General features: G+C 43.0%; 1 protein-coding gene across 2 annotated transcripts in view; it reads right to left on the reverse strand.

Moving 5' to 3' along the window:
* cd247 (CD247 molecule) overlaps nucleotides 1–19,760 on the reverse strand; it is a 107,508-nt gene that overhangs the window by 47,881 nt on the left and 39,867 nt on the right. The window contains exon 1 of one of the 2 annotated variants that reach the window (XM_073045337.1): nucleotides 11,161–11,509. The exons of the other annotated variant lie outside the window; for it this stretch is intronic. The gene's annotated coding sequence lies outside the window, so the exon portion shown is untranslated. Of the gene's footprint in view, nucleotides 1–11,160; nucleotides 11,510–19,760 lie in introns of those variants that run through there. 2 annotated transcript variants of the gene reach the window in all.

Below are 19,760 nucleotides of genomic sequence, written 5' to 3' on the forward strand. Positions count from 1 at the left end.
TTGTTGTTGATACTCCCTAAACCAGGCAGCATCCTGACAAACGCCTCCTACGTAACCACACTTCCTGTGGCAACCAGAACTACACCCTATACTCCGTGACTTAACCAAAGCTTAATTCTGAGCACAGTACGCAGCTTTGGTTCTCTTTTCATAAGAAACTATTGAAGACATTGCAAGTGAGATTCACTAGGCACATTCCCAGGATGTGAGGGTTGCTCTGTCAGGAGCAGCTGAAGAAATTAGATCCAAATTCTCCACAGATTAGAAGAATGAGGGGAGAAGGTAGGAGACTGGCGCTGAAAGGAAAAATGGGTCAGCCATGATGAAATGGTGGAACAGAATTAATGTGCCAAATGGTCTCATTCTGCTCCTATGTCATATGGTCTTATGATCTTGTGGAAACTTATAAAATACTTAGGGAGCACGACAGGACAGATGTTTCGATGTTTCCACTGGTGGGAGAATCTCAAACCAGTTGACATAATTACAAAATTAGGGGTGGTCATTTAAATGGTCATTACAATGCATACAATTTTTGATTTTTTGTTACTTCTGCCATTGTTCAGGATACCCATGTTTAATTCATTAGGCCATCCAGTGGATTATGGATGTTGCTTCCTAGCTGTCTACACGATACACAAGCCAGGGCTGTACAATGTGAAGAGGAGCAAGCTGTTGCCCACGCAGTAGGCTCCTGCTCTCCATGCAAATCCAAAGGAAGCCCAGAGGCCAATACAGTCTGGCACCAGCAACATCGCAGGAGTTGCCAGTCAGCATCGAACTCAATGTTGGACTCCAGCCCTGGACTTTTCCTCAGAGTTTACTCCCAAAGCCTTTCCCATGAGTAGCCGCAAGGCAGCAGCAGTTTCAGATCAGAGTTTTTCCCCTCCCAGATGAAGTGCCGACAAGCCCCACTTGTCCAAAGTGACTGGTTTTAAGGTGCCAGTAACCTGCCTTTGCCCCTTCTCCTGTCAGTAGAAACGGCTCTACCAGGCTTAGTAGCTGAGCCCCAAGTGAAGGCCAGGAGCTAACACTCCCCAAACAGTGGCCGAACTAATGTTCTTTCCATTTCCAGCATCTCTTCCTGACTCTTAGGCTTTATGCCTCAGCAAAGGAAGGTAAGCATCCCATGTGATGTTTAAACACCCTATCCACCTGGCTTTATCAACATCCAACGCTAGGTCATTTTGGACTAACACACACTTCATTATCCTTCTGTTTATCGTGTTACATCTTCCTAAGGTCATTATAGCAGTTTTCTAGGTTAAATTCTATACAGCCAATTTCTGTATCATCAGAAAATTAATTTAACTACTGATCTACTTATTACAGAAAAGCAAGGGAACCAAGTTACAGGCTGTGAAGGACCAGGGTAAACATAAAACTAGGAGAGCAGGTAAAGGTGAACAAAATAGGGGCTTTATTTACCCAAAATATTTACAAACTCAACAGAACTGCTCTAAAGTCCAAACTTGAATCCCACTCATCGCCTGACTGCAGGTTTATATTTGATGCTGGCCAGTCCATAGTAAATTGCAGGGGAGGGAAAACATTCCTCTCCTTAAAAAGATACGGCATAAATGAAGCAGCTCCAGAGAACACCCCTCTGGCTGTAGCAGAATGGCACAAACCAATTATCCAGCCCCATCCACTTAGGCCGGTGTAAAGCAACAGCTCGGTCGTTTGCCAGATTATCAGGAGGATGGTTGGCTACAGGACACTTTAACATGCCCGGCTGATGGTGTGGCTGGTAATTGCAGCCGCCACACAGGCCTTCTGAAACCTCAGTGATAGTCCATCCTACCATTACATGCATGCCCTAACTAATAAAGGCGAACACACCATACTCCTTCTTTATCACCATTTATTATCACTTCTTGTTTCCACTTGCTTCCTGTCAGTTCTCTAAATTCAAATGCAGTTTGCCATTCTCCATTAAATTCCATGATTTTTGTGACCAGCCTGCCAGTTGCATCTTGTCAGAAGCCCAGTTAGATTTCAAACAGATTACCAGTACTTTCAACAATGTTCATTGTCACCATCTCATGTAAGTCGATTAGGTTTGTCAAATGTGACCTTCCTTTAGCAATTTCATGCTGGCTGTTTAATCTGTTGGCCCAAATGAAGATTTATTTTGTCCCATGTAATAGTTACAATAATTGCGTGGTGGAGAGTATATAACTGGATGCATCATGGCCTGGTATAGGAACACCAATGCCCTTGAATGGAAAAACCTACAGCCAGTCCATCACAGGTAAAGCCTTCCCCACCATTGAGCACATCTACAACGAGTGCTGTGCTGGCAGAAAAACAGCATTCATCTTCAAGGAACCCTACCTTCCGGATCATGCTTTTTTCTCATTGCTGCCGGGAGATACAGGAGCCTCAAGTCCCACACCACCATGTTCATGTACCCCTCTCCCATAAGGCTCTTGAATCCAGAGGGGATAACTTCTCTCACCCCATCACTGAACTGATTCCAGAATCTATTGACTCACTCTTAAAGACTCTGCAGCTCATATTCTCAGTAGTTATTGCTTATTCATTGATTATTATTATTTTTCTCTGTTGTATTTGCAAAGTTTATTGTCTTCTGTACATTTTTGTCCATCTTTGTTGTGTGCGGTTTTACACTGATTCTCTTATGTTTCTTTGTAGCTACTGTGAATGCCTGCAAGAAAGGGAATCTCAGGGTTGTCTATGGTGGCATATAAGTACTTTGATAATTAATTTATTTTGAAATTTATACCATGGAAAGTTCATCACATTGATAGGAAGGACCACTGTAAATTGTGCGCAATCACATACGATGTGGAGTAGAATCCACTAGTACAGATTTAAGGAGCTTGAATGCTGTCTTTCCTGAGGCCAACTTTACTGATGTATTTATGGAAATAGCCACAATGCAGTTTATACCCAGAAGTCAGTCCCTCCCTTCCTCCACCATTTTCTCCAACACAAAATCTTTTGAGGCATCTCCACCAAATGGCCAGAAGTGGTCACCGGTGAGACTTTAAATTTTGAGTTACTAGCCAAGACTGTAAATAGTGGAATTCCCTTCCTAAATCCTCTGTTTTTGTCTCGCTTTCTTCCTCTGAGACGCTTTTCAAAACCATATTCTTTGACCGAGCTTTTGGTAAACTGCCCTAGTATCCTAAGGCTTAGCAATAACCTTTCATTTAATAATTCCCTCGACTGCTTCCTTGAGATGCTTTTGTCATGTTAAAGATATTTTCTGATGGACTACATCTCACCTTCCATAACAGAAGAAAGCAGAAGCTATCCATACTTGTACACTTCAGTCTAAACTCAGGGCCCTGGCTGGCAGAAAGATTGCGGAGAAGGGTTTGGAGATTGTCTCAGTAGTCTTGCAATCTGTCTCCCAACAGGTTATCAAAACTGTAGAGGGGGTCACCCTGGAGAATTGACAATGCTTTGTGGAACCTGAATCTGTTGTCCTCTCAAGAGAGGGCATCCTTCCTGTTTAGCAGTACCCAGTCAGCAATGCCCAGAACACTGCAGCTCATGGTCAGAGCGGGCAGTGCCAACTAGGCTCAAAGCAGCTCAACTTCATCCTACATGGACCATTTGCTGCCAACTGCAATGCACGTCAAAGCCTGAATCAGCATTGTTGCAGGGGCACTGGACTGACAAAGCCAAATCTAAGGGAACCCAGAACAATTGATCTTTGGAATATATTTGCATGTTGTACGGCTACCTTAGTTTGAACTGTTTACTTTGTGTTGTCTTACTATTCTATGCAGCCAGGTGAATGCAATCTGTCAGCATTTGAGGGAAAGTAATGTGGAAAATTGTGGTAAAAGAAGTCTTTGGCAGTGCTCATCAGTATAGAGGAGACACGAACTGGCAAAAGATCTCCTCCCATCAACATCCCATCATGGAAGGAGCTGGCTGGTAGCCTCCCTTTTGCTACGTCCACTTGTTACTCTTGCTCTTGCTCCCAAGATACTTGTCATTTAGCTAGTTCACTGCTCACTGTTGACGTGCGGTCTGACTCGTGTCTTATAAAGCCTCAGCATTATCTCCTTGTTTTTATATTCTATTTCCCCTTGAAATAAATGCCAACATTGCATTTGCCTTTTTTTTTAAAACCACAGACTCAACCTGTAAATTGATCTTCTGGGAGTCTTGCACAAGGACTCCTAAGTCCCTCTGCACCGCTGATGTTTGAATCTCCTCCCCGTTTAGATAATAGTGTGTAGTTTTCTTCCCTTTATTGTATTATTGTACATTAATGCATTATTGTATATTTCCCAAACTGTATTCCATCTGCCCTTTTCTTCCCATCCTTCCAATATGCTCAGTGAAGACATAATTAGTGGATTGAGGATGTTGTTGGAGGCATTTAGAGGAGTTGTTCTAAGAGCACTCAGTGAGTAAGGCACCCTGATGAGAAGCCGAGTCCCTCTCTGGACTGCTTCTCGATGTGCCCTCTGGTTGTGTAACCTATCGTGCTGCGGCATGGACACTGACTACAGAAGCAGCAGTTTCTCGGAGAGGTTCAAGTAGTTCAGGAGACACCCGATCTCACATGTTCCTCTAGCTCCTGATCCACTAAACTTTACAAGCATCTAAGAATTCTGGAAGCATCAAATCTATGTTACCTTTAGCAACCCACCATAATAATCCATTAACAATAAACCTGCTGTTACTAGATTAGCGCCTGAATAGCTTACTAAAGGGCTATTCAGCTGTGAAAGGATAATTTGCTATAATGTTCTTCCCAATGTGGCACCCTGTACTATTCCCAACATAGGGTGCACTTTGGTGTCAATGGAACCTATTCAGAACCAGTGTCCTTTAAATAACCAATATTCTGCTATAGTTTGCAGCCACAATCTGAACAGATACATCATTTTTGTTATGATGAAGTATTTAGAATGTTAACACCCATTTTTTTTCTGTTGCAAGCACTGAAAGCAGAGAGTATTTTCATAAGAAGGCATCATGATATTGGTATTTTGATCAATACCTGATCTGATGGGACAAAGCAATTAGAGAAGTACCCTATCACAGAAACATGAGATCCTGTCACACATACAGTACGTGAGAGGAGAAAGGCAAAAATTAACTACAGCTTTAGTGCTGGCAATGCCGGCACATTGGTTTATCTATCATTCTAATGAACCTGGAGAACTCTGGGGTGACTTGAGGTGCCTGTTGTGCGTGTTCCAGGTCTCAGAAGTACATATGAGGTCAGAGATCCCTGCTGCCCACGACCGGTCAAAGTGAAGGACGATGTCGGCAGCCTAAGGTCCATGCGTGGGAAGAACACACATTTCTGAATGGACAACGGAACTATGACTACCTCACTACTATTTTTAATTTCTATTTTAGCACTATTTATTTAATTTAACTATTTATCTATTTATTTACTCTAATTCAGTTTTTTTCTATTATTATGCATTGCCTTGAACTACTGCCACAAAGACAGCAACTTTCACAACATATGCCAGTGATATTAAACCTGATTCTGATTCTGAAGACCGGAAGAAATAGCGGAAGGGGTACACCATCTCATAATCTGCCTATCCACCCAGCAGGTACCCCCGACTCATCCGCAGCTCCTCCATCTGGTTCACTGTGGTGAACTAGATATACCTGTCTGACTGCCCCTGTGGCTCCTCCCACAGACCCCTGTATAAAGGCGACTGTGGCCTGCTGCTCTCCCTCATTTTCCCAGGATGTAGTGTTGTTCTTCAGTCAATAAAAGCCGATATCTCACTTCCTAAGTCTCAGCGTGAGTTATTGATGGTGCATCATTCACCTGTCATCTGAGAATTCATAAAACCAAAGTGGAAGGAACTAGTTTTCAGTCCCAAGAGAGTGCCTAAGGAAAAGGAGAATTGACAAACAACAAGCCTTTGCCATTGAGGGTGAACAGAACAACGCTATTCCCATTGTTGGGGCTTTGAAAGCAAGAGCCTCCAGGTTCAGATAAAACAAAAAAAAGGGTAGGTGACAGGCATTGAATTCTGGGCAGTATTCAGAGTGCAAGGGGTTAATGGAATAAGGTACAAGAATAACATGTTAAAAATTGAAAGATATTAAGGAAATACAAACATAGTTCACGTAACATTGTAAACTAATTGTTAAGGCTAAGACCCATTTAAGACTTGAGCCATGTCTCACTGTTCTTTGAAAACTGTTTGTGAAAGAATTTGCAGAAGCAGTCAAAGCAAACTACACAAACTTCATACGTGTGTAGATACGTAAATATAGAGTCCATGTAAGTTAGGTGCAGAGATGTTGGATGAGATAAAATTTGACTGAAAGGCAAGGCTTGAAAGCTTCCCGTCATTCAACATGAACTGATGCAGGCTGAACTCGCTGACCCTGGGACTGTAAGGGTACAGGTTACAGAAGCTGTGACCACAATCTTGCAGAACTTCAAGTATATGAAACTGATTCCAAAGGATCAGAGAATAGCAGATGTTGAAACTATTAAAAACAGTATAAAACTTTTGACAGGCACAATCAGTCTTGTCAGTGGTAGGAAAGCCAAAAGAAGCCTTTCTCTATGACAGAGTTAACTCTCACTTAGTGAACCATGGGTTAATTTGTATTTCAACTAGGTAGTGTTGCACTAATCTAAGCGATTCTTCGAAGAAGGTAATGCAGTAGATACTGTACATTTGGGCACTCAAAGGCATTTGATAAAGTACCACAATGCAAATCTATTCAGGAAACAGAAGAGGCTTATTTGATTGGCAGACAGTCTGGTTGAGAATGGCAGTGATGAATGAGCATTTTCTTGACTGGGGAGAATAGATTCCTCCAGGAGACTGCAGTCGGACCACTAATTCTCCTGTACTGTGCAAAAAGAGTGCAATTTCAAAGATTGTAGTTGGTTGAGTCGAGACAATGTATTGGTGAGAAAACTGGTGGCAGGAGAACCGATAATATTATCCGGCACAAGGTAAGTACAATTTGGCATAACAAATGAAACTTTGGGAAAAAAATAACATGGCATGTCCACGAAATCTACCATCTTGTACAGGATGCAGGAGTAAACGCATCTGAACCATTTTACGGACAGAATAGGGAAGCTTCTAACCTATTTTTGTTTGCATTTACACTGAGAAAAGATTTATTGCATAAATATTAAGATAAAGGTTAGCTTTATTTGTCAGATGTACATTGAAACATATAGTAAATCTGTTGAATCATGCAGTAAATAAAGTGAATATGGTTGATGGTGATTAATTTGATCGAACGCCGATACCACTCTCAACAAGAAGTGCTTACAAGTACAACATTTTAGACTACAATAGCTCGTACTGTGCTAAACTGTTCTTGATTTGCCATTCATCTCCAATGCAAGGCCACAGAATCATCGTATAGTAGAAATCATGTTGAGACTGGCTTAGAGTCATCACAGAGGGTTTGTCAAGACTACACTAGGCAGGAGGGAGTTCAGGAATGAAAAATATCGTGACTATCAGCTTATTTTCTTTTGAGAGAAAACAAATATATTCCAAAGCATTAGGAAACAAATATGTTCTCTATTTGGCACTGGATTTAAAATAATTGGAGATAAGGATAATTTTCAACAAATGTCATAACAATTAAAGAGCAGTTGGGTGCAACTCTAGCAGCCCAATTGAACAGTTCATAGAGAAAAACCTCTGATGGGTTGGGGGGTGTGGGTCAAAGTGGCAGTTCAGGATTAATCATATTCTCCCAATATGCTATTCTGTGATCTCAGATTTAAATCTATATTGGACAATTTGACCTTGAAATCGTAGGCAGAATGTGAAAACATTAAAAATCAAGAGATTCTGCAGATGCTAAAAATTCAGAGCAACACCTGCAAAATGCTGGAGGAACTCAGCAGGCCAAGCAACATCTATAGAAAGGAATAAACAGTCGACATTTTGGGCCAAGACCCTTCATCTGGCAATGAAACCTGATGAAAGGTTTTGGTCGGAAACATCGACTGTTTATCCTTTTTTTCAGAACTGTTATATTGTGTCCAGTATATTGGATAAAATACAATTGTACCACCTTGCACTGTAATAACCCTAGCCCAGCAATGGGATTCTGGATTAGTTCCTGAGGATTGGAGGGTGGCTAATGTAACCCCACTTTTTAAAAAAGGAGGGAGAGAGAAACCGGGGAATTATAGACCGGTGAGTGTGACATCGGTGGTGGGGAAAATGCTAGAGTCGGTTATCAAAGATGTGATAACAGCACATTTGGAAAGAGGTGAAATCATCGGACAAAGTCAGCATGGATTTGTGAAAGGAAAATCATGTCTGACGAATCTTATAGAATTTTTTGAAGATGTAACTAGTAGAGTGGATAGAGGAGAGCCAGTGGATGTGGTATATTTAGATTTTCAAAAGACTTTTGACAAGGTCCCACACAGGAGATTAGTGTGCAAACTTAAAGCACACGGTATTGGGGGTATGGTATTAATGTGGATAGAGAATTGGTTGGCAGACGGGAAGCAAAGAGTGGGAGTAAACGGGACCTTTTCAGAATGGCAGTTAGTGACTAGTGGGATACCGCAAGGCTCAGTGCTGGGACCCCAGTTGTTTACAATATATATTAATGATTTAGATGAGGGAATTAAATGCAGCATCTCCAAGTTTGCGGATGACACGAAGCTGGGCGGCGGTGTTAGCTGTGAGGAGGATGCTAAGAGGATGCAAGGTGACTTGGATAGGTTAGGTGAATGGGCAAATTCATGGCAGATGCAATTTAATGTGGATAAATGTGAGGTTATCCACTTTGGTTGCAAGAACAGGAAAACAGATTATTATCTGAACGGTGGCCGATTAGGAAAAGGGGAGATGCAACGAGACCTGGGTGTCATTGTACACCAGTCATTGAAGGTGGGCATGCAGGTACAGCAGGCGGTGAAAAAGGCAAATGGTATGTTGGCATTCATAGCAAAAGGATTTGAGTACAGGAGTAGGGAGGTTCTACTGCAGTTGTACAAGGCCTTGGTGAGACCGCACCTAGAGTATTGTGTGCAGTTTTGGTCCCCTAATCTGAGGAAAGACATTCTTGCCATAGAGGGAGTACAAAGAAGGTTCACCAGATTGATTCCTGGATGGCAGGACTTTCATATGAAGAAAGACTGGATCGACTAGGCTTATACTCGCTGGAATTTAGAAGATTGAGGGGGGATCTTATTGAAACGTATAAAATTCTAAAGGGATTGGACAGGCTAGATGCAGGAAGATTGTTTCCGATGTTGGGGAAGTCCAGAATGAGGGGTCACAGTTTAAGGATAAAGGGGAAGCCTTTTAGGACTGAGATGAGGAAAAGCTTCTTCACACAGAGAGTGCTGAATCTGTGGAATTCTCTGCCACAGGAAACAGTTGAGGCCGGTTCATTGGTTATATTTAAGAGGAAGTTAGATATGGCCCTTGAGGCTAAAGGGATCAGGGGGTATGGAGAGAAAGCAGGTACAGGGTTCTGAGTTGGATGATCAGCCATGATCATACTGAATGGCGGTGCAGGCTCAAAGGGCCGAATGGCCTACTCCTGCACCTATTTTCTATGTTTCTATGAAATCTGGTTAAAATACTGAGATTCAGCAAGGTTCATTCCCCTGCATTCATGCCCACTGCAGCCAAATGAGACCAGTGACAATATAATGATAAACGTGACCTGATGGGCAGAGTAATCATTACTGCTTCTCATCTTATTTACTGAAACTTTGACATGACTGCATACTGAACTTTTCCGTAAAGCCCTCTGGGACATTTGCCAAATGTAAAGATAACATAGGGATGCAGGTTACTATTGGCAGTTCAGCTGGTGGGATGAAAGGTTAGTTTCAGAGACCCACGCTAGTGCTCAGGAGGGCAGCGGTGGAGTAACTAAAGTCGTGTAAAACTTAATATTTTGGATTGGATCGACCGAATAAATCAAAATGAATCTTGATTGAAAAGAGTAAGTTGTTTTTTCAATCAGGATTAGGGAAACATGCTGAAGAATGAAGAACAAAGTTGTTTTCATTGGAGTTCAAGTATGGATCAGGTTCAACAGGGATAGCTGCTGAGTAGATCTCCTTTTGTGCTGCCAGTGACTTGCCAGGAGCCCAGTCTCAACTCAGCTTCTACCATATGATGTGCGTCATCCTCCACACAAACCTAGGCACCGGTGATTAGTGACAAATCTAAAAACTTTTTGCATTGCGGGAAACACTGTACATCTGAAATATCACACTTCCCTTTGATAGTGGTATCGTTATTTGATCAAATTAATCACCATCAACCATACCATTCCAATAAAACTCTTCCAGGTGTAAATGTAAATGCCAGAATGGGTTGAAAGGTTCTCCATTTTGGCTGGAAAATGTTTCCCAACTCCTGCAATGCCGCAGTGAGCAACAAAGTGTCATATCTGAGGAGAAATAGACAGCAAGGACCCTGAAGAAAGGTTTCTGAGAGTGAGGTTGAATTTCACAGGTCAGGCAGCAATATGGAGAAAAATAAAGTTAAGAGTTCACATTGATGGCCATTTCAATTTCTGAGAGTGTGCGCAATTTTGACGATGATTTTGAGATCAGCGTAACCACTTTCTTTTTTGTTTCTGCTGCAGGTTTACCCTGGGAACCAAGACAAGTACCTACATTGCTCAGAAGGTGAAAATCAGGTCTCCCTCATTCTCAGAAATTCCTGCATTCATTGTTCTGAGAAAACCGTGCAGATTCCTGAGTTCCCCCAGCAGGACGTTACTAACCCAATCACAGGACTACAGCAAACACTCATCCCTCAGTGGCTGGAGAGAGCTGGCGTGAGCTTGCAAGGGCTACTTCCTGAGGGCACTGCTGTGGGCAAAGGTGCAAACAATATGAGGAAACTGACCTTTAATATAACTGAAACATAGTAAAGTGGTCACAGGAAATTGCTTTTCGCAATTTCTTTTATAGAGAATGTTGAAATCGTGATGGGAAAATTGCCAATGCCAGAAAAATGTCACAGGTGAATTTCACACCCATGTTTGCAAGGTTCTTGCTTCAATGATCCATGCCAATTCTAGTCTGCTGCAGCAAACAACCTTTTAAATCTATATACCCCACAATTGCCTCATGACAGCCACTGTGGCCCTTCTGCTGGGAGGAATGGAGAACAAATCACTACAGAACAAATCACTTAACACAAATCCCCAGTTTCCTACCTGGTTTTAATCTGCATCACCACTGTGGACAATTCAGAACATTGAACAAACCCTCTGAATGGCCAGCTCTCTATTTTTGGCATTTTCATGACAACACACATTGTAACGGTAGCAAATCATGAACCAGAACACATATGGTCAAGAACCGCCTAAACCCAGATTCAAAGTAGACTGCAGCAGCTATTGCTGACAGTGCTGCTTTCTGACTTGTCAATTGTCAGTTTGCAGGCTGAGTGACATTTTGTGCTAACTTATGGCATACAGAGTGATTGCAAAGGTCATTTGTGCATTATGCTTTGAGACATTGTGAATGTAAAACACAGTTTTTTTGTTGCATTAAATCCCTGCACGCTATTATGAAAAGGCTATTAAATGGTCTAATAACTTAGTGCCATGTTCCTTTCTATGCTATTCCAGCAGTGCTTTGAGCAACTCGCTGCAAGGAATCTCAATTCCCAAATGTTCTGAAAGTGTGATGTAAATAAATCACCAATCTATTAAAAATGTCAGCGGCAGAATTGCGCTGGATTTTAATTTGAGGGACACGTTGATCGAGCATGTGTATTGATAAGCTCACTAAGTGCATTAGTCAGCAATGTTTTTACTGAACGATATTTTCCATGATAACCCCATTCTTTTGAGAAGCCTACATAAACATTACAGAAACAAAGGGTATTTTTAACCATTTGTTTGAATCACTGTTTTTTTGATTGCTTCAGCACCTCTCGTGACATCAGCAGAGAAGTAGTGGAAATCTGATTCACGTTGTTTTTCCAGAGTCACTGCCGTGCTTCGCTGCAGCAAAATGAGTAGAAGGTGTCCTACGGACAATCCTTCTATTATTTCTGTAGTTATTACAAATAGCTCAGTTCAAGAAAAGCATGAAACAAAGTTTACTAAATTGTCCGTGATTATAACTGCAATACAATAGATGAGGCCCACCTCAGCGTGGAGGAGCAACACCTTATATACTGTCTGGGTAGCATCCAACCTGATGGCATGAATTTCAATTTCTCCTTCCTGTAAGCAAATTCTTCCCTCCACCCCCCCATCCCCACTCTGGCCTTTTATCTCTTCTCACCCGCCTATTACTTACCCTCGTGTCCCCTCCTTCCACTCTCCTCTCCTATCAGATTACTTCTTCTCCAGCCCTTGACCTTTCCCACCCACCTGACTTCACCTGTCACCTTCCAACTAGCCTCCTTCCCCTCCCACATTTCCTTATTATGACATCTACCCCCTTCCTTCTCTGTCCTGAAGAAAATTCTCAGCCCGAAACGTCGACTATCTATTCGTCTCCATAGATGCTGCCTGACCTGCTGAGTTCCTCCCGCATTTTGCGTAGGTGGCCGTAGGTACTGAATGCCATTGCTCTGCCGTTGTCTCTTTGCTGGGCGATACTTTATTCATAGCAGCTAAGTACAATAACAACGCTGTTTATGGTTGAGGCACCTATGGTGTAGGCTTCAGATAGTAGATGGGTGACTACCAGGACAGGTGAGTAAGTAATCAGTTAGTGTAGGGCTCCCCTGTGGCTTTCCTCTCAACAACAAATATTCCCTGTTGGATACTGCTGAGGGGATGACCAATCAGGGCACATCAGCGGTAACCAGACAGTGGAACTCTGGCCGGCTCTGAGGGTCAGCAGGGAAGGGTAAAGTCAGGCAGAGTGATGGCGATAGGAGACTCAATAGTTAGGGGGAGGACGGGAGATTCTGTGGCCCCGAAAGAGAAGCCAGGACGGTGTGTTGCTTCACTGGTGCTAGGCCCTGTATGTCTAAGAATGGTTGCGGAAGATTCTCAAGGGCGTGAGTGAGCAGCCAGAAGTGGTGGTGCACATTGGCACCAATGACATGGATAGAATGTAGAAGGTTCTGCCCAGTGAGTGAAGGGAGTTAGGAAAAGGCTGAAGAACAAGTTCCCCAAGGTAGTAATCTCTGGATTGCTCCCAGTGTCACGTGCTAGTCAGTGCAGGAATAGGATAATAGTACAGATGAATAAGGGGCTGAACTGGTGCAGGGGACAGGGTTTCAGATTTGTGGATCATTGGGATCTTTCTGGAGAAGCTATGACCTGTACAAAAAGGACAAGTTATCCCTGAACCCGAGGAGGACCAATATCCTTGTGGCAGGTTCACTAGAGCCATTGGGAAGGGTTTAAACTAAGGTGGTACAGGGATGGGAACCAGAGCGATAGGGCTAAGCATGGGTCAGTTGGTATACAAGTTGATGCAGAGTGTTGTGAGACTGCGATGATGGACAGGCAGATGACAGGGCAGAATTGCAGTCAAGGGATGAGGTGAAGTGTAACATGGGAGCAAAATCAAAAAGGATGATGAATACAGGACTGGGCGTGTTACATTTGTAAGTATGTACAGGGAATAAGATGATCTTGTAGCATAGTTAGAGACTGACGATGTGGGCATCACTGAAATATGGCTGAAAGAAGATCACAGTTGGGAGCTTAACAGTCAAGGATATGCATTGTATCAAAGGACAGGCAGGAAGGCTGAGGGAGTGGGGTTGCTCTGTTGGTAAAAAATGAAATCAAAATCATTAGAAAGAGGTGACATACTGTAGGACTGGAAGGTGTAGAATCCCTGTGCGTAGAGTTCAGAAACTGCAAGGGTGAAAAGACCCTGATGGGAGTTAGATACAAGTCCTGAACAGTAGCCAGGATGTGGGATAAAAATTTCAACAGGAAATAGAAAAGGCATGTGAAAAAGGCAATGTTACAATCATAATGGGGTATTTCAAATTGCAGGTATATTGGAACCATCAGGTTGGTGCTGGATGCCAAGCAATTTATAAAATGCCAATGAGATGGCTTTTTAGAGCAGCTTGTGTCTGAGCCCACTAGGAGAAAGGCAGTTCCAGATTGGGTGTGATGTAATGAACCAGATTAGATTAGGGAGTTTAAGGTAAAGGAACCCTTAGAAGACAGTGACCTTCATTTACCCTGCAGTTTGAAAGGGAGAAAATAAAGTCAGATGATTCCGTATTACAATGTGCAAAGGGATTACAGAGGCATGAGAGAGCAACTGGCCAAAATTGATTGGAAGGAGAGACTAGCAAGGATAGTGGTAGAAAAGCAATGGCTGGATCTTCTCAGAGCAATTGGACAGCACAGTGTGGATGAACTTACTAAGTATTTTGCATCTGTCTTCACCGTGGAAGACAAGAGCAGTATGCCAGAAATTTAGGAGTGCCAAGGAGCAGGAGTGAATGTAGTTACTAAGGAGAAGGTGTTTGGGAAGACTAAGGTCTGGAGGTAGATAAGTCACTTGGACCAGGTAGATTGCTGCCTTAGGTTCTGAATGAGGTAACCGAAGAGATTGCAGAGGCATTAGTAGTGCTGTTTCAAGAATCACTAGATTTTGGAATGGTTCCTGAGGACTGGAAAATTGCAAATGTCACTCCACCCTTTAAGAAGGGAGGGAGACAGAAAGATGGTTGGGAAGATGTTGGAGTCAATTGTTAAGGACAGAGTTTCGAGTTACATGACGGCACATGATAAAGTAGGCCAAAGTCAGCATGGTTTCCTTAAGGGGAAATCTTACCTAACAAATCTGTTGAAATTATTTGTGGAAATAACAGGCAGGACAGACAAAGGAGAGTCAGTAGATGTTGTTTTCTTGCCTTTTCAGAAGGCCTTTGACAATGTGCCCCACATGCGGTTGCTTAACAAGATAAGAGTATTACTGGAAAGGTACTAGCATTGATAGAACATTGGCTGATTGGCAGGAGGCAAAGAGTAGGAGGTTTTTCTGGTTGGCTGCTGGTGATTTCTCATCAGGGAGTATTGGGACCACTTCTATTCATGTTGTATGTCAATGATTGGATGATGGAATTAATGGGTCTGTGGCCAAGTTTGCAGATGGTACAAAGATTGTTGGAAGGGGCGAATATCGTTGAGAAAGTGGGGTGTCTGCAGAAGGACATGGACAGTTGGGAGAATTTGCAAAGTAGCAGATGGAATATGGTGTAGGGAAGTGTATGGTCATGCAATTTGGTAGAAGGAATAAAGGCAGACTATTTTCAAAATGGGGAGAAAATTCAAAAATCAGCGGTTTAATAAGACTCGGGAGTTCTTGAGCAGGAATCCTTAAAGGCAAACTTGCAGGTTGAGTCGGGGGTAAGCCAGGCAAATGCAATGTTAGCGTTCATTTCGAGAGGATGAGAATACAAGAGCAAGGATGTGATGCGGAGATTTTATAAGGCATTTGTCAGACCACACTTGAAGTATCGTGAGCAGTTCTGAGCCCTTCATTTAGGAAAAGATGTGCTGGCATTGACGAAAGTCCGGAGGAAATTTATGAGAATGATTCTGGTAATGAAAGGGTTAATGTATGAAGAGCATTTGGTGGCTCTGTACTTGCTGGAGTTTAGAAGAATGAGGGGGGATTGCACTGAAATTGATTGAATATTGAAAGCCCAGAGGATGTGTGGAGGGCAGAGTCTCAGAGTAGAGGTGCATCCATGAAGAGATGAGAAGAACTTTCTTTAGCCAGAGGGCGGTAAATATGTGGGATGCATTTCCACGGACAGCTGTGGAGTCCAGATTACTGAATATATTTAAAGCAGAGGTTGATAGGCTCTCCATAAGTCAGGTGTCAAACATTACGTGGAGGAGACAGGAGAATGGGGTTGGGTGGGATAATAAATCAGCCATGATGGAATGGTGGTGTAGACATGTGGGGCCAAGTGACCCAATTATGCTCCTATATCTTATGGTCTTCAGTCTTAAATGGTTTTGTATAACTTCTCTCATATAAATGACATCTCCAACTCTGCATCACTGCCAGGGTTTGACTGTAATATCTACGAAAACGTTACCAAATGAGCTATAACTGATACAATCTAACTAAAAGCAACTGCCAGTTTTACATCAGGGCACTTCTAAAAATTATTTTTCTTTATCATTGGGAGTCAAGTTTCTGAAGATCGCGGTGAAAACTGAAATACATTTCTTCTCACATCTTGTTCCATCACGAAGCCCCAGGTTTATTGAGTTTCATCTGTGCAGTGTGTAGCTTGTGTGGGGGTGCACTCAAAAACACTAAATGGAAACAACGTAGATTCATGAGTCAATACAAAACAACCGTAAACAGATAACAGAAAAAAGCAGGAATGTTCTGGTTGGTAAATCCTAGGCAGCACCTACCACATTGGAGGGTCTTCACTCTGGCTCCCCGCTTTCGTTTCTGCTTACAGTCTGTCACCTTCCCAGTGCCCCTCCTTTTTCTTCCCTCTCCTCTCCAATTTGATTCCTTCTTCTTCAGCCCTTTACCTTTCACACCTATCAGCTTGCATCTTTGCACTTCTTCCCCCCCCCCCATTCACCTGTCTTCATCTGTCTCCTTTAAGTTTATATTCCTTCCCTCCTCCCTTCTTATTCTGGCTTCTTCCCCCTTCCCTTCCAGTCCTGATAAAGAGTCTCGGCCTGAAATGTCAACTGCTTATTCCTTTCCATAGGTGCTGTCTGACCTGCCAAGTTCCTTCAGCATTTTGTGAATGTTACTCCCAATGCTTTGAAACTTGGCAAAATCTTGAAATTAAAGGATGCTTAAATTATTTCTAGATTAATTGACATTTATAAAGCCCAGCATGCGAAAGTGAACCTGATTTTCCAGTTTAGAGTATGAACATACAGATACCTTGTATCGCATATGAAGAATTTAAAATGTTTGATATTGAGTTGGCAGAGTGGGAGATCACAGAGTGAGTTGGAGGCAGTTTCTTATGGACTTTACACACCAGTTTTGAAAAGTGAGCAGGGCTTGTTGGGAGTGAGATGAAGACTGTTTCTTGAGTACATTACATGTCAGTTTGAGGAAAAAATGAGCGGAGCCTGTTGGGATGTCCACAGAAGAGGAGAATGCTTGAGTGAATAGTAACTTAGCAAGGGCCAATAAAAAGAAGGGAGGTTTAAGTGGACCAGTATTAGAGTGGTCAGGCTTTGGCTCAACAGGCTTGGGCAAGAACAGGTGCAGGTTAGAACTTAAGCTTGAGAAGTCAGAGATATAACTTCTCTAGGCAGGATGGTAGTTCAAGCAACAGAATGCTCCTCCTGTGACAGGGTACCTAGTGGTCATCCTAATGACTACATCTGCAGGAAGTGCTCGCAACCTCCTGGAGCTGGGTGTACTCAGGACCATCTGGGAGGCTGAAAACCTCATCGATGAGACATTTACTGAGGTGGTCACACCCAGAGTGCAGGCTTCAGATGGGTGACACCAGGAGAAGTGAAGGAAGTAATCAGTCAGTGCAGGGTTGCCCTGTGGCAACAAGTATACACCTCTGGATATTGCGGGGGTGATGTCCTATCACGGTACAGCAGAGCAGGCAAAACAGGGGCTCTGTGGCCGGCTCTGAGGCTCAGCAGGGAAGGGTAAAGTCAGAAAGAGCGATAGTGATAGGGGACTCGATAGTCAGGGGGATGGACGGCAGATTCTGTGGTTGCCCGGGTGGTGTGTTGCCTCCTCAGAGCTGCAGAAGATTGAGCAGCCAGAGGTGGTGGTGCAAATTGGCACCAGTGCCACAGTAGAAAGGGGGACGAGGTCCTGCGCAGTGAGTATAAGAAGAGGCTGAAGAGCAGAACCTCCTAAGCAGTCATCTCTGGATTGCTCCCAGTGCCATGTGCTAGTCAGAGCAGGAATAGGATGACAGTACAGATGAATGAGTGACTGGGAAGGTGGTGTAGAGGGTCAGGTTTCAGATTTTTGAATCATTGGGATCTCTCCTGGGAAAGGTACCTGTACAAAAATGTCAATTTAAACCTGACCTCAAAGGGGACCAACATCCTAGTGAGCAGGCTTGCCAGAGCTGTTGGGGCTGGTTCACACTAAGCTGGTAGGGGACTGGGAACTGGAGTGATAGGGCTGAGGGTGAGGCAGTTGGCGTACAAGTTGATGCAGTGTGTAGTGAGAAAGGACAGCTGATGGCAGGGCAAAATTGCAGTCAGTGGGATAAGTTGAAATGTAACATGGGGGAAATATTGAGAAGGGTGTTGAATACAGGACTAAAGGTGTTATATTTGAATGCACACAGTACACAGAATAAGGTAGATAATCTTGTAGTGCAGTTAGAGATTCGCAGGTATGATGTTATAGGCAACACTAAGTCATGGCTGAAAGATCATAGTTGGGAACTTAACATCCAAGGATACACATTGTATCGAAAGGACAGGCAGGTAGGCAGAGGGGGTGGGATGGCCCTGTTGGGAAAAACTGAAATCAGATCCTTAGAAAGAGATGACATAGGATCAGAAGATATAGAATCCTCACGGGTAGTTAAAAGCTGGAAGGGTAAAGAATACCCCAATGGAAGTTATATACAGCCCACCTAACAGTGGCCAGGATGTAGGGTATAAATTTCAATAGGAAATAGAAAACACTTGTAATAAGGGCAATATTAGCCATGGGAGATCTCAATATGCAGGAAGATTGCTAAAATTGGATGTAAGAGTCTTACAGCTGTGTAAAGGGAATTACGGAGTCTTGTGAGAGGAATGATGTCAGAGCAACAATAGCCGGTGTTTCTGGGGGAAATTCAGAAGGTGAAGGAAAGGTGCATGCCAAAGATGAAGTATTCTTAAGGAAGGATGAGGCAACTGTGGCTGACACAGGAATTCAAGGACAACATATAATATAGCAAAAATTAATGGGATAATAGAAGGTTTGGAAGCTTTTAAAAACAAACAGAAGGCAACTAAAAACAGCCATAAAGAGAGAAAGGATGAAATATGAAGATAAGCTAGCCAATAACATCAAATAGGATCCAAACCGTTTTATCGGACTGCTGGAAAATGATGCAGGAGATGTAATAATGAAGGACAAATAAATGGCAGACAAACTTAATAAGTATTTTGAATCCGTCTTCACTGTGGAAAACACTAGCAGTGTGCCTGAGAATGTCAGAGGTTCCCGAGGTCTGGTTGCTTGCCAGTGACCAGTGGTGTTCTGCAGGACTCGGTATTAGGAGCGTTTCTTTTCACATTAATGCCAATGATTTGGATGAAAGAGTTGACAGCATTTTGGCCACATTTGCAGATGATACAAAAATAGGTGGGGAGAGAGGGTAGGTAGTGCTGAGGAAGCAGGGTGAGGGATAATAAATCAGCCATGTTGGAATGGCAGAGCAGACTCGATGGGCTGAACTCGTTTGCAAGAAGTTTTTTCTGCCTAATTTCCCCGAGGTGCTCCTCAACCTCCTGAATAACTATCTAACAGGCAAAGAAAACACTAAGTGATCCCTCCCGTTATGATGCAGTTGTTCTAGAGCTGGACATCTCCCCGAGGTTCAAGAGGTGCCTCTCAGACTTACATGTAGGAGTTCCTAACTGAGCCGACACAGTAGTTGAAACTAATTCATGCTTTACCAACATCCTGGCAAACTACTGCAAGAAAGACATGTGTTCTGTTTGCCTGCAGAGCAGCTGTGCAGTTCTTTGCACGTGGAATATTTTAGAATGTTTCTCAGATATGAAAAGGCAGAGCATGTTTGTTTGCTATTCTACCCTGAGCTACAGGGGCAGGTTTTGAAACGGGCTACACAGCAAACACATAACCGATGCTTTCTCTGCCCTCTTTTCTGGAACAA

Source organism: Hemitrygon akajei, chromosome 5 (genome assembly GCF_048418815.1).
Source record: "Hemitrygon akajei chromosome 5, sHemAka1.3, whole genome shotgun sequence".
Taxonomy (NCBI): Eukaryota; Metazoa; Chordata; class Chondrichthyes; order Myliobatiformes; family Dasyatidae; genus Hemitrygon; species Hemitrygon akajei.